The sequence below is a fragment of the Bombina bombina genome, chromosome 8 (assembly GCF_027579735.1).
Source record: "Bombina bombina isolate aBomBom1 chromosome 8, aBomBom1.pri, whole genome shotgun sequence".
Classification (NCBI taxonomy): domain Eukaryota; kingdom Metazoa; phylum Chordata; class Amphibia; order Anura; family Bombinatoridae; genus Bombina; species Bombina bombina.
The window spans coordinates 118,966,655-118,977,342 of record NC_069506.1 but is presented as its reverse complement, the minus strand read 5'-3'; positions in this window follow the sequence as shown (position 1 = coordinate 118,977,342).

Here is a 10,688-nt window from a genome sequence, read left to right as displayed (position 1 = left end):
TTTACTGGGAACATGTCATTTGAGGTTTTTAGTTGATAACCAGACCCGATCTCCTACTTGATACATGGGAGGTTTTCTTCTACGTAGGTCATAATATCATTTTTGGTTAGCTTGAGCTTTGATAATGTTTTCCTTGATAAATCTGAAATTATCCAACAATCCATTATTGAGTTCATCCACTAACGGAGATACAGAGGGTGTTGAAGATATTGATGCCAGAGTTGGATGGTATCTATAGTTAGCGTAGAAAGGAGAGAGGTTTGTTGAGGAATTAGTTAGGTTATTGTATGCAAATTCAGCCATGGGTAAGTATTGTAACCAGTTTTTTTGTTGATATGAACAAAAGCACCTTAACTATTCGTCAAGCGATTGGATCAATCTTTCAGCCTGGCCATTGGCATGTGGATGGAAGGATGTTGTATAATGGTGGTTAATCTTTAAAGATACGCAAAGGTTTTTCCAGAAATGAGACGTAAACTGCATTCCCCTATCTGCAATTATAACAGAGGGTATACCATGCAGTCTGACAATGTTTTTGAGGAAGAGTGTGGCTGTTTCAGATGATGTTGGTAACTTGTGATAAGGTATGAAATGTGCCATCTTTGTGAAAGTGTCAATAACGAATAATATGGTGGTTTGATGGAGGAAGTTCTACTATAAAATCTAAGCCTATCTGTTGCCATGGTCTATCTGAAACGGGCAAGGGCATGAGAAGTCCATATGGAGGTTTTCTTTCTGTTTTTGAAGTCTGACAGATGGTACAGGTTTTCACAAATTCCAAAACAGTTGTCAACATTTTTGGCCACCAGTAGGATCTAGGAACTAGATCTAAAGTTTGTTTCACACCTGGATGTCCTGCTAATGGAGAATCGTGATGGTCTTCAAGTAATTTAAGTCTGAGGTTAGGAGGTATAAATATTCTGTGGTTGTAGTTACCGATCCCATTCTTTAGGGTTAAATGTCTGTTGGAAACCTGAGGAAATTGGTTGGTTGCATTTCTAACTTCTGTGAGAAAGTCAGATGTAAGTCCCAAAAACCTTTCAGGAGGTATAATGGAGATTGGATTACTTGATGCAGAAGGAATCGATGGGTGTCGAGAGAGAGCGTCTGCTTTACCGTTCTTACAGGCAGGTCGATACACTATCTGGAAATCAAAGCTGTAGAAATACAGGCTCCACCGAACCTGCCTAACTGATAAGGTTTTATTATTTTGCAAATATTGCAAGTTTTTATGATTAGTGTAGATTATGATCGGATGAGTGGCTCCCTCTAACAAATGGCTCCAGAATTCAAGAGATCTACGGATGGCAAGTAATTCTTTGTCGCCGATTGTGTAATTCCTTTCTGCTGGGGACATGCTTTTGGAATAAAAGGATATCGGATGTAGTGGCTTGGTTACTGAGTTTCGCTGGGATAAGACAGCACCTATAGCGTGGTCTGAAGAGTCAACTTCCAATATGTATTGAAAGTTGGCATTAGGAAATTTCAATATTGGTGCTGTTGTGAAGCATTGCTTTAAATGATTAAAAACTCTGGTCAGTTCAGGAGTCCAAACAAATGATTTACTAGAACCTGTAAGGTGAGTAAGAGGTTTTACGATATGGGAAAAGTTTTTGATGAATTTTCTATAATAATTGGAAAATCCGAGAAACCTCTTTAATTCCTTTTTATTGGTTGGTGTCGGCAGGGCCGCCATCAGGGGTGACAGGGGTGACTCCTGTCAGGGGCCCAATGGTCTAGGGGGGCCCCATGAGGCAAGAACTAAAAAAAAAAAAAAAAAAATTTTTTTTTTTTTAAATTTTGGCAGCCACCAGTGGGTACTACAGCAGAGTGCTAATTGAGCATGGGAAATGTTATTACAAGGAGTAAAGTATTAGCATTTAAGAGGATTTCTGAGTGTGCACTTAACCACTATGCACAGTGTGAGACAGACTTGGCACTTTGTTTGTACAGTGTGTGCCTGAGTCAGACGGCAGATCACTTTCATTTGCAGAGGACGTAGGAATTACTTAGCAAATCTTTTTTATTTCTTTGTGCAATTTAAGATTGTAACTTCAGTGTGGTAGTAGGGGTCCATAAAAACACATTTTTTAGCAGCAGTGTATTTATCATTATTTGACAATGCTGTAGAAATATTTAAAACAATGCAGAAATGTTTCCTCCTCAATACACAAATGATATATATTACATTCCAGTTTACTGCCCCTTTATGCAAGGACTTTCCAGATACAAGGAGGCATTTTATCTAAGATTTTTACATCTGCATAACATGTTATACTCTCAGACTAAGATTGCTCAGTGTTGGAAATGAGACAGGTTAACTTAAAACTGTTCCATTTACTCTACAGCCGACTTAATTTTGAAATGCATACCAACAAGCTTAAATCCTGCATTTAACCAGATCTAATGGCATGAGTACCACAGCTTATGGTTCCACCAAGACCATATAGAGTACAGCATTTTCAAAATCCACAAGTACAGCTGACAGATGGGAACATTTGTACACTATATTTGAAGTGGTGCTCTTGGTTGGGGAAAATATCAAACAAACATATGTCAACCTTTTAAAAGTACTTTTCTTCATCTAGCCATCTACCCAGATCATTAATGTACAATTTTGAATTCACAGAATTATTTTTGTTTGCACATTTACAAATGTGATTCTTTAAAAAAGTGATCTCTTAATTTCTGCATTTTTTTATCATGCATGTCACACACTGTTGATTTAGGGGATGCAAGGTGCATACATCTTTCCTCCTGTGAGTGTTTCTGTGGGTGTCTGTGTTTATGCCTTTGTGCTTTGGTTTGTGTCTCTATGAGTGTGTATGTATTTTTTTCTGTTGGTATCTCTGTGAGGGTGGGTGTGTATGCCTTTGTGCATTTTCTGTGGATGTCTGTGAGGGTGTGTGCATATGTCTTTGAGCTTTTTCTATGGGTGTCTCTGTGAGGGTGGGCATGTGTTTGTCTTTGTGTATTTTCTCTGGATGCCTCTGTGAGGGTGGGTGTGTATGTCTGTGTTTTCTGTGGATGTCTCTGTGAGGGTGTGTATTTTCTGTGGGTGTCTCTGTGAGGGTGTGTGTATGTCTTTGTGTGTTTTCTTTGGATGTCTCAGTGAGGGTGTGTATGTATGTCTTTATGTGTTTTCTGTGGGTGTCTCTGTGTGTGTGTGTATGCAGGGCTGGACTGGGAATAAAAAGCAGCCCTGGAAAAATATGAAGACCAGCCCTATTTTCCATTGAGTCAGTAGAATACACATGCCTAGGGATTACTGGGATAGACTCCTTCCCCAATATTTATTTCCATAATTAAATTATATTACTTTGTATTAAATAAAAGTGCCAGATTGTTGTTATATATGCACCCTACAACCCAATTGCATCCATTAATCACCCTTTAAATTGTAGCTTTCCAGCCCCAGCTGCTGTAGCCCACCGGGAAATCTCCTGGTATCCTGGTAGACCAATCCGGCCCTGTGTGTATGTCTTTGTGTGTTTTCTGAGGCTGTCTCTGTTGGTGTTTCCTTGGGTGTATGTGCAAGTTTGAGTTTGTGTGTGTGTGTGTATGTCCATTGTCTGTTCCTTTTTAGGACATTTTGACCTTACTACTGATTATTCACATCTTTCTACAGACTTTGAGACTAATGAGACCTTTCCGGAAGTCACCAATCTACCATTTAACCTTTAAATTATTGTTTAGGCAGTTCAGGGCCCTTCCTTTCAGCCACTGCATGCTGTTCTCATCATTTAGTTGGTATCTTCCTTTACAAAAAGATAATCAGAACTCCATATTTTGTTTTCTAAATCTCCTTTTTTTACAAAACTGTAGTTTACCTCATTACTTGTCAGATCAATGTAAACAAGTGCTAAGTGTCTGTTTGGGTGTCTGTGTCTGAGTTTCTTTGCGTGTTTGCTAGAGTGTCTATATGTGAATCCTTATGTGTGAGTGTGTGTGTTTCAGTGTATGTTACTACCTTTACAACATTTCCAAGTTTAAATAGACACTTAAGAATAAAGTGTATATACGTTTTAGTCGCTTGGTCAAAAATTGCACATGTCAAAGGAGGGGGGGGGCCTGATCAATGGTTAAGTCAGGGGCCCCAAAATTTCTAGTGGCGGCCCTGGGTGTCGGCCATTCCTTTACTGAATCCACCTTCTCAGATTGCATTTGAATACCTGTTGGCGAAATAGTGTAACCCAGGAAGGAGATAGAGGTGTTATGGAATGAGCATTTCTCTGGTTTTGCGTAAAGTTTGTATACCCTTAATCTGGCTAATACCAATCTTACATGTTTGACGTGATCTTCGATGTTGTTGGAGTAAATTAAAATGTCGTCGAGATACACTACCATGCACACGTCCAAGAGGTCTCTAAAGATGTCGTTAATAAAGTGTTGGAACGTGGCGGGGGCATTACAAAGGCCGAATGGCATCACTAGGTATTCGAACAGTCCATACCTGGTCCTGAAGGCTGTGAGCCATTCGTCACCCTCTCTTATGCGGATGAGGTTATATGCACCTCGGAGATCCAGTTTGGAGAATACTGTTGCATTAGTTAACCTCTCGATTAATTCTGGTATTAGTGGGAGTGGGTAGCGGTTCTTCACTGTGTGTTTATTTAGCTCGGGGTAATCAATTATTGGTCTTAGAGTAGAGTCTTTGTTACAAAAAACATCCCAGCAGCAGTGGGAGAAGTTGATGGTTGAATAAAACCTTTACGGAGGTTTTCCTGAAGATACTGTTTAAGATGTTCAAGTTCTGGCTGACTCAGTGGGTACAAATGTCCTACGGGTATTGTGCTTCCAGGAATTAGTTCTATTGGGCAGTCATATACCCGGTGTGGCGGTAGAGATTCAGCCTCAGTTTTGCTGAATACATCAGCAAAATCCATATATTGGTCAGGTAGTGTTAGATCGTTACAGACTGTATTTAGGAGATCCTGATGAGGAAAACAGGTCTGCTTACAGTAGAAGGAAGTGAAAGTTAGTTGAAGACTAGACCAGTTGATGGTAGGGTTATGAAGCTGCAACCAAGTGAGGCCTAACACAATGGGAAAATGGGGGGAAGGAATGACATCAAACATGATATGTTCAGTGTGACCCCTTTCAGTAGTGACGAGGAGAGGTATCGTATGATGTGTAATGGGACCATTAGTGATTGTGGAGCCATCAATAACTCTAAGAGAGACAGGAATTTTTTTTCAATATAATAGGAATTTTATTATGCATTACAGTTGTGATATCAATAAAGTTGCCGAAGGCTCCAGAGTCGATTATGGCGTTCGTTTTCAATCGCTTAAGGTCCCACTGTAGAAGAAGAGAGAGGTTGCAGTAAGATTGATTATGCTCAAGTTTCTGAGAATTATGTATAAGCGTAAACTTACTCTTTTTATTTTTTCGTAGAATAGGACAGTCACTGACGGTATGTGTAGGGCTGGCACAGTACATACACAATCTTTGTGTCCTTCTGCGCAGCCTCTCCTGAGGAGAGAGAGGTCCCCTTAAGACTCCAATTTCCATAGGAGTTGACTGATCTTGGGATGAGCTGGGTTGTGTAGTGTAACCTGATGCTTGTACCTTGGGTATACTATTGGTTTGGTTTCACTCTGCCTTTCTTTCCCTCAACCTTCAGTCTATTTGTGTGGCAAGTTTCATTAAAGCCTCCAGTGTAGTTGGCAGCTCTATGCGTGCAAGCACATCTTTTAGACTCTCAGATAACCCAAGTCTAAACTGGTTACGTAACGACACTAAACTCCAGGAAGAGTCAGAAGCATACAACTTAAATTCAGATATATAATATTCAACTGTTTTTTTTTTCCTTGCTTCAGGTGTCTCATTTTATGTTCTGTAGATAGCTGTATGTCAGTATCCCAATATAGCTCATCCATTGCTTGGAAAAAATCATTTAAAGAGTTTAATATAGGTGCATTAATTTCACAGAGTTGATCAGCCCAAATTCTAGGTTCTGATCTAAGAAAGGAGATAGTAGTGAGTACTTTGACTCTGTCAGTAGTGTAGGTTTTAGGCTTTAAAGTATACAACAGGTGACAGGCATTTTTGAACTGCCTATAAGATCTTCTATCACCAGAAAAAATCTCCGGTACACACACCTGTGGTTCAGGTACTGTGGCTTGTTGCTCCTTAGATTCTTTAATCAACTCTCTTAGAACTTGATTTTCCAATTGTAGATCCAAAATAGCTTGTCCCATCTGGTCTACTTTTTGGGAAAGGTTATATACTACCTGTGGTAAATCAGGTTGCTCCATGATAACTGTAATACTTTTAAGGCTTAGTATTATGTAATATGTATCACTATCTTGTTATGCAACACTATGACCTGTGTAATTGATACAAACTTTGGTCTCTGTAAATAGACAGTTCATACAGTTCAAAGTAGGTAAATTAAATAATTTGTTTGTTACACTATGCATTTTGATTGACACTAAGTGGAAGTGTAACCAGGAGAAATAGTGTTTTTATATGGTTAAGCCCAAAGTATATAAAGGCTTGTATAGAGACCTGGAGGTCAGGAATAAATATGGAGTCTTAGATGAGACAAACGTATTTACTACAGCAACTTTCTCCTAGAATCTTATGGCAGTTCAGTCTAATATATTGATTAAGAAATATTCTGTAACTAAGTCTTAAGATATTCTGCCTTATGAAACAAAGGCTGCAACTTACAGTTCATTTGAGGTCTTGCATCGGTACAAACACTGAGGCCGCAGCGACTCTGCAAAGAGCAATCTGGGCAGAGTTTTCCTGCAGCTCAGCAAAGCGAGAGAGAGAGTGGTGTGTGACATCACAGAAGCAACCGGTTCGGAAGCAGTTAGATGAATCCGCTGTTGGTAGGATTGAAAAGGTATATTAATACCGTAGTTTTGAAAACCTCAGTGTGTTACCTTAGTTTGTAATAGTCCGGATAGTGATGTCGCGAATAGTTCGCTGGCAAATAGTTCCCGGCGAACATAGCATGTTCGCGTTCGCCACGGACGGCGAACATATGCGATGTTCGGTCCGCCCCCTATTCCTCATCATTGAGTAAACTTTGACCCTGTACCTCACAGTCAGAAGACACATTACAGCCAATCAGCAGCAGACCCTCCCTCCCAGACTCTCCCACCTCCTGGACAGCATCCATTTTAGATTAATTCGGAAGCTGCATTCTTAGTGAGAGGAGGGACAGTGTAGCTGCTGCTGATTTAATAGGGAAATCGATAGCTAGGCTAGTGTATTCAGTGTCCACTACAGTCTTGAAGGACTCATCTGATCTCTGCTGTAAGGACAGCACCCCAAAAAGCCCTTTTTAGGGCTAGAACATCAGTCTGCTTTTTTTTTTTTTTCCTGTGTAATCTAATTGCAGTTGCCTGCCAGCGTGTGTGTCAGGCTCACAGCCTATACTGTGCCCACTTTCCCAGTGCCACCACTCATATCTGGTGTAACAGTAGTGTACATTTAAAAAAAACAACACTTTTTTGACTGTGAAATAATAGCAGACAGCTGCCAGTACCCAAGATGGCCGCCAATAAGGCAGAGAGGTTAGAGAGCTGTTTTGGTGAGGGATCAGGGAGGTTGGGGGCTAAGGGGAGATGCTACACCAGAGCATATGTAAATATGCTAAAAAAAATGAAAACATTTTAAAAACCTTTTATTTTAGTACTGGCAGACTTTCTGCCTGTACTTAAGATGGCGGGGACAATTGTGGGGTGGGGGAGGGAAGGGAGCTGTTTGGGAGGGATCAGGGTGTCTGATGTGTCAGGTGGGAGGCTGATCTCTACACTAAAGCTAAAATTAACCCTGCAAGCTCCCTACAAACTACCTAATTAACCCCTTCACTGCTAGCCATAATAGACGTGTGATGCGCAGCAGCATTTAGCGGCCTTCTAATTACCAGAAAGCAACGCCAAAGTCATATATGTCTGCTATTTCTGAACAAAAGGGATCCCAGAGAAGCATTTACAACCATTTGTGCCATAATTGCACAAGCTGTTTGTAAATAATTTCAGTGAGAAACAAAAAATTTCGAAAAAATGTACGTATTTTTTTAAATTTGATCGCAATTAGCGGTGAAATGGTGGCATGAAATATACCAAAATGGGCCTAGATCAATACTTTGGGTTGTCTACTACACTACACTTAAGCTAAAATTAACTCTACAAGCTGCCTACATGCTCCCTAATTAACCCCTTCACTGCTGGGCATAAAACACGTGTGGTGCGCAGTGGCATTTAGCAGCCTTCTAATTACCAAAAAGCAACGCCAAAGCCATATAAGTCTGCTATTTCTGAACAAAGGGGATCCCAGAGAAGAATTTACAACCATTTATGCCATAATTGCATAAGTTGTTTGTAAATAATTTCTGTGAGAAACCTAAAGTTTGTGAAAAAGTGAACAATTTTTTTTTATTTGATCGCATTTGGCGGTGAAATGGTGGAATTAAATATACCAAAATGGGCCTAGATCAATACTTTGGGTTGTCTACTACACTACACTTAAGCTAAAATTAACTCTACAAGCTGCCTACATGCTCCCTAATTAACCCCTTCACTGCTGGGCATAAAACACGTGTGGTGCGCAGTGGCATTTAGCAGCCTTCTAATTACCAAAAAGCAACGCCAAAGCCATATAAGTCTGCTATAATGGCATGTCTGGCACACAGTGTTGGGGCAAGGGTCCATCTGACCACTGATACCTGGTCTGCAAAGCATGGTCAGGGCAGGTATATCACCTACACTGCGCACTGTGAAGCGGGTGTAACCCTTACACTACCTGATCGATACAACATCATACCTGATGTTTTAAAGCACGTTATTCCAAACAATTTAGGAATGTTAGGTGATTTATGCCCTTTATGGATTAAAAGCAGACTCTGCATCAACTATGTAATTTTCCATGGGAGTTTTGCCATGGATCCCCCTCCGGCATGCCACAGTCCAGGTGTTAGTCCCCTTGAAACAACTTTTCCATCACTATTGTGGCCAGAAAGAGTCCCTGTGGGTTTTAAAATTCGCCTGCCTATTGAAGTCTATGGCGGTTCGCCCGGTTCGCAAACTTTTGCGGAAGCTCGCGTTCGCTGTTCGCGAACCCAAATTTTTATGTTTGCGACATCACTAAGTCTGGATGATCAGACTCCTTGTGAGCTGGAATGCAGGGTAACGGAGTTGATTTTGAGCAGAGGGAGTTACGCTGAGCAGGTGGAGAGAGGCTGAGGCAGCACACACATAAGACCCAAAATAGGATTTAGACAGAGGATATAACACAACTTGGTATTTACTTGCTTGAAGTAGTTGGTAGGAGCTTAGGAAGGAAGATATGTTACCCAATAGGAAAATAACAAAATACTAAGCACAGGTTTCACTGTGAGGTGTGGTTTTATGGGGTGTGTGTGTGTTTGATTGGAGGAATACATTTAAAGGGATACAATCCTGCCATGCATGTTCTGACAAGGTTAATATAGTTTAATTTAAATCTAAAGGTAAGTTTAAATTTATTATAAGATAGGGATGAGTTAATATTTAATCTACAGTTAGCGGGTTGTTAGGTTTAGGGGTTAATAGGTTAATTTAGTTTATGGCGATGTGGGGGGATGGTGGTTTAGGGGTTAATAGGTTTAGTAAGTGGTAGTGATGTGGGAGGCCAGGGGTTTAGGGGTTAATAAATGTATTTAGTTGCGGAGGGCTCCGGGAGCGGCGGGATAGGGGTTAATATATTTATTAAGGTGGCAGCGGGGTCCTGTAGCGGCGGGATAGGGGTTAATAACATTATGTAGGTGGCGGCGATGTTGGGCGGCAGATTAGGGGTGTTTAGACTCGGTGCTTATGTTAGGGTGTTAGGTATAAACGTTACCATAGAAATCAATGGGGTATTGGGTAGCAGCTTTCGCTGCTTTCAGACTCCCATTGATTCATATGGCATCCGCAGCCTCCAGGGCGGCGGATTGAAAAGCAGGTAGGCTGAGCCGGAATAGTGGCGAGCGTACCTGTTAGATATGTGATAAATAGCAAAAGTAGTCAGATAGTGCCGAATTTGTATTCAGAACATCTGTAATGACATAAGCATCGATCTGTGTCGGACTGAGACCGGCGGATCGTATGTTACGTCAAATTTCATCTTTTGCCGGTCTGTAGGCTTTGATAAATAAGGCGAATCAAGCTCTCCACAATTACGCTGTGGAATTCCAGCGTATTTACGGTTGACGGCTTGATAAATAGGCCTCATTATGTGTATGTGATAATGGATATAAAAAAACACTTCCGTTTTCCAATTAAACTAAATATCGAACAAAAAAGGGGGAAAAGAGTATAACATAGAAAGAGTCATCATATATTTTGCAGAACAAAAGCTAAAGTTCATTGCAGTAAAGGTAAAATGTGGACTTGGAGAAATAAAACTCTGAAACGAGTAATCAATGGCTCCTAATACACAATTCAACGTAATGTGCTTCCACTGCAGTAAGTCTCATAGTGATAATAACCATCTGAGTCCCACAGGTTCCGTGTACCAGAAAAAATTCTCACAAATTTTCCCAATATAGGCATCAGTTGAATTTTAAGAGCAAAGTGTTTTTATCCTTTATATAATGGAGAGCCATATAAATACTCAATTCACAATACGAGTTATTAAAGGGATAATAAAGTCAAAATTAAACTTGCATGATTCAGATAGAGCATGTCATTTTAAGACACTTTTAAATT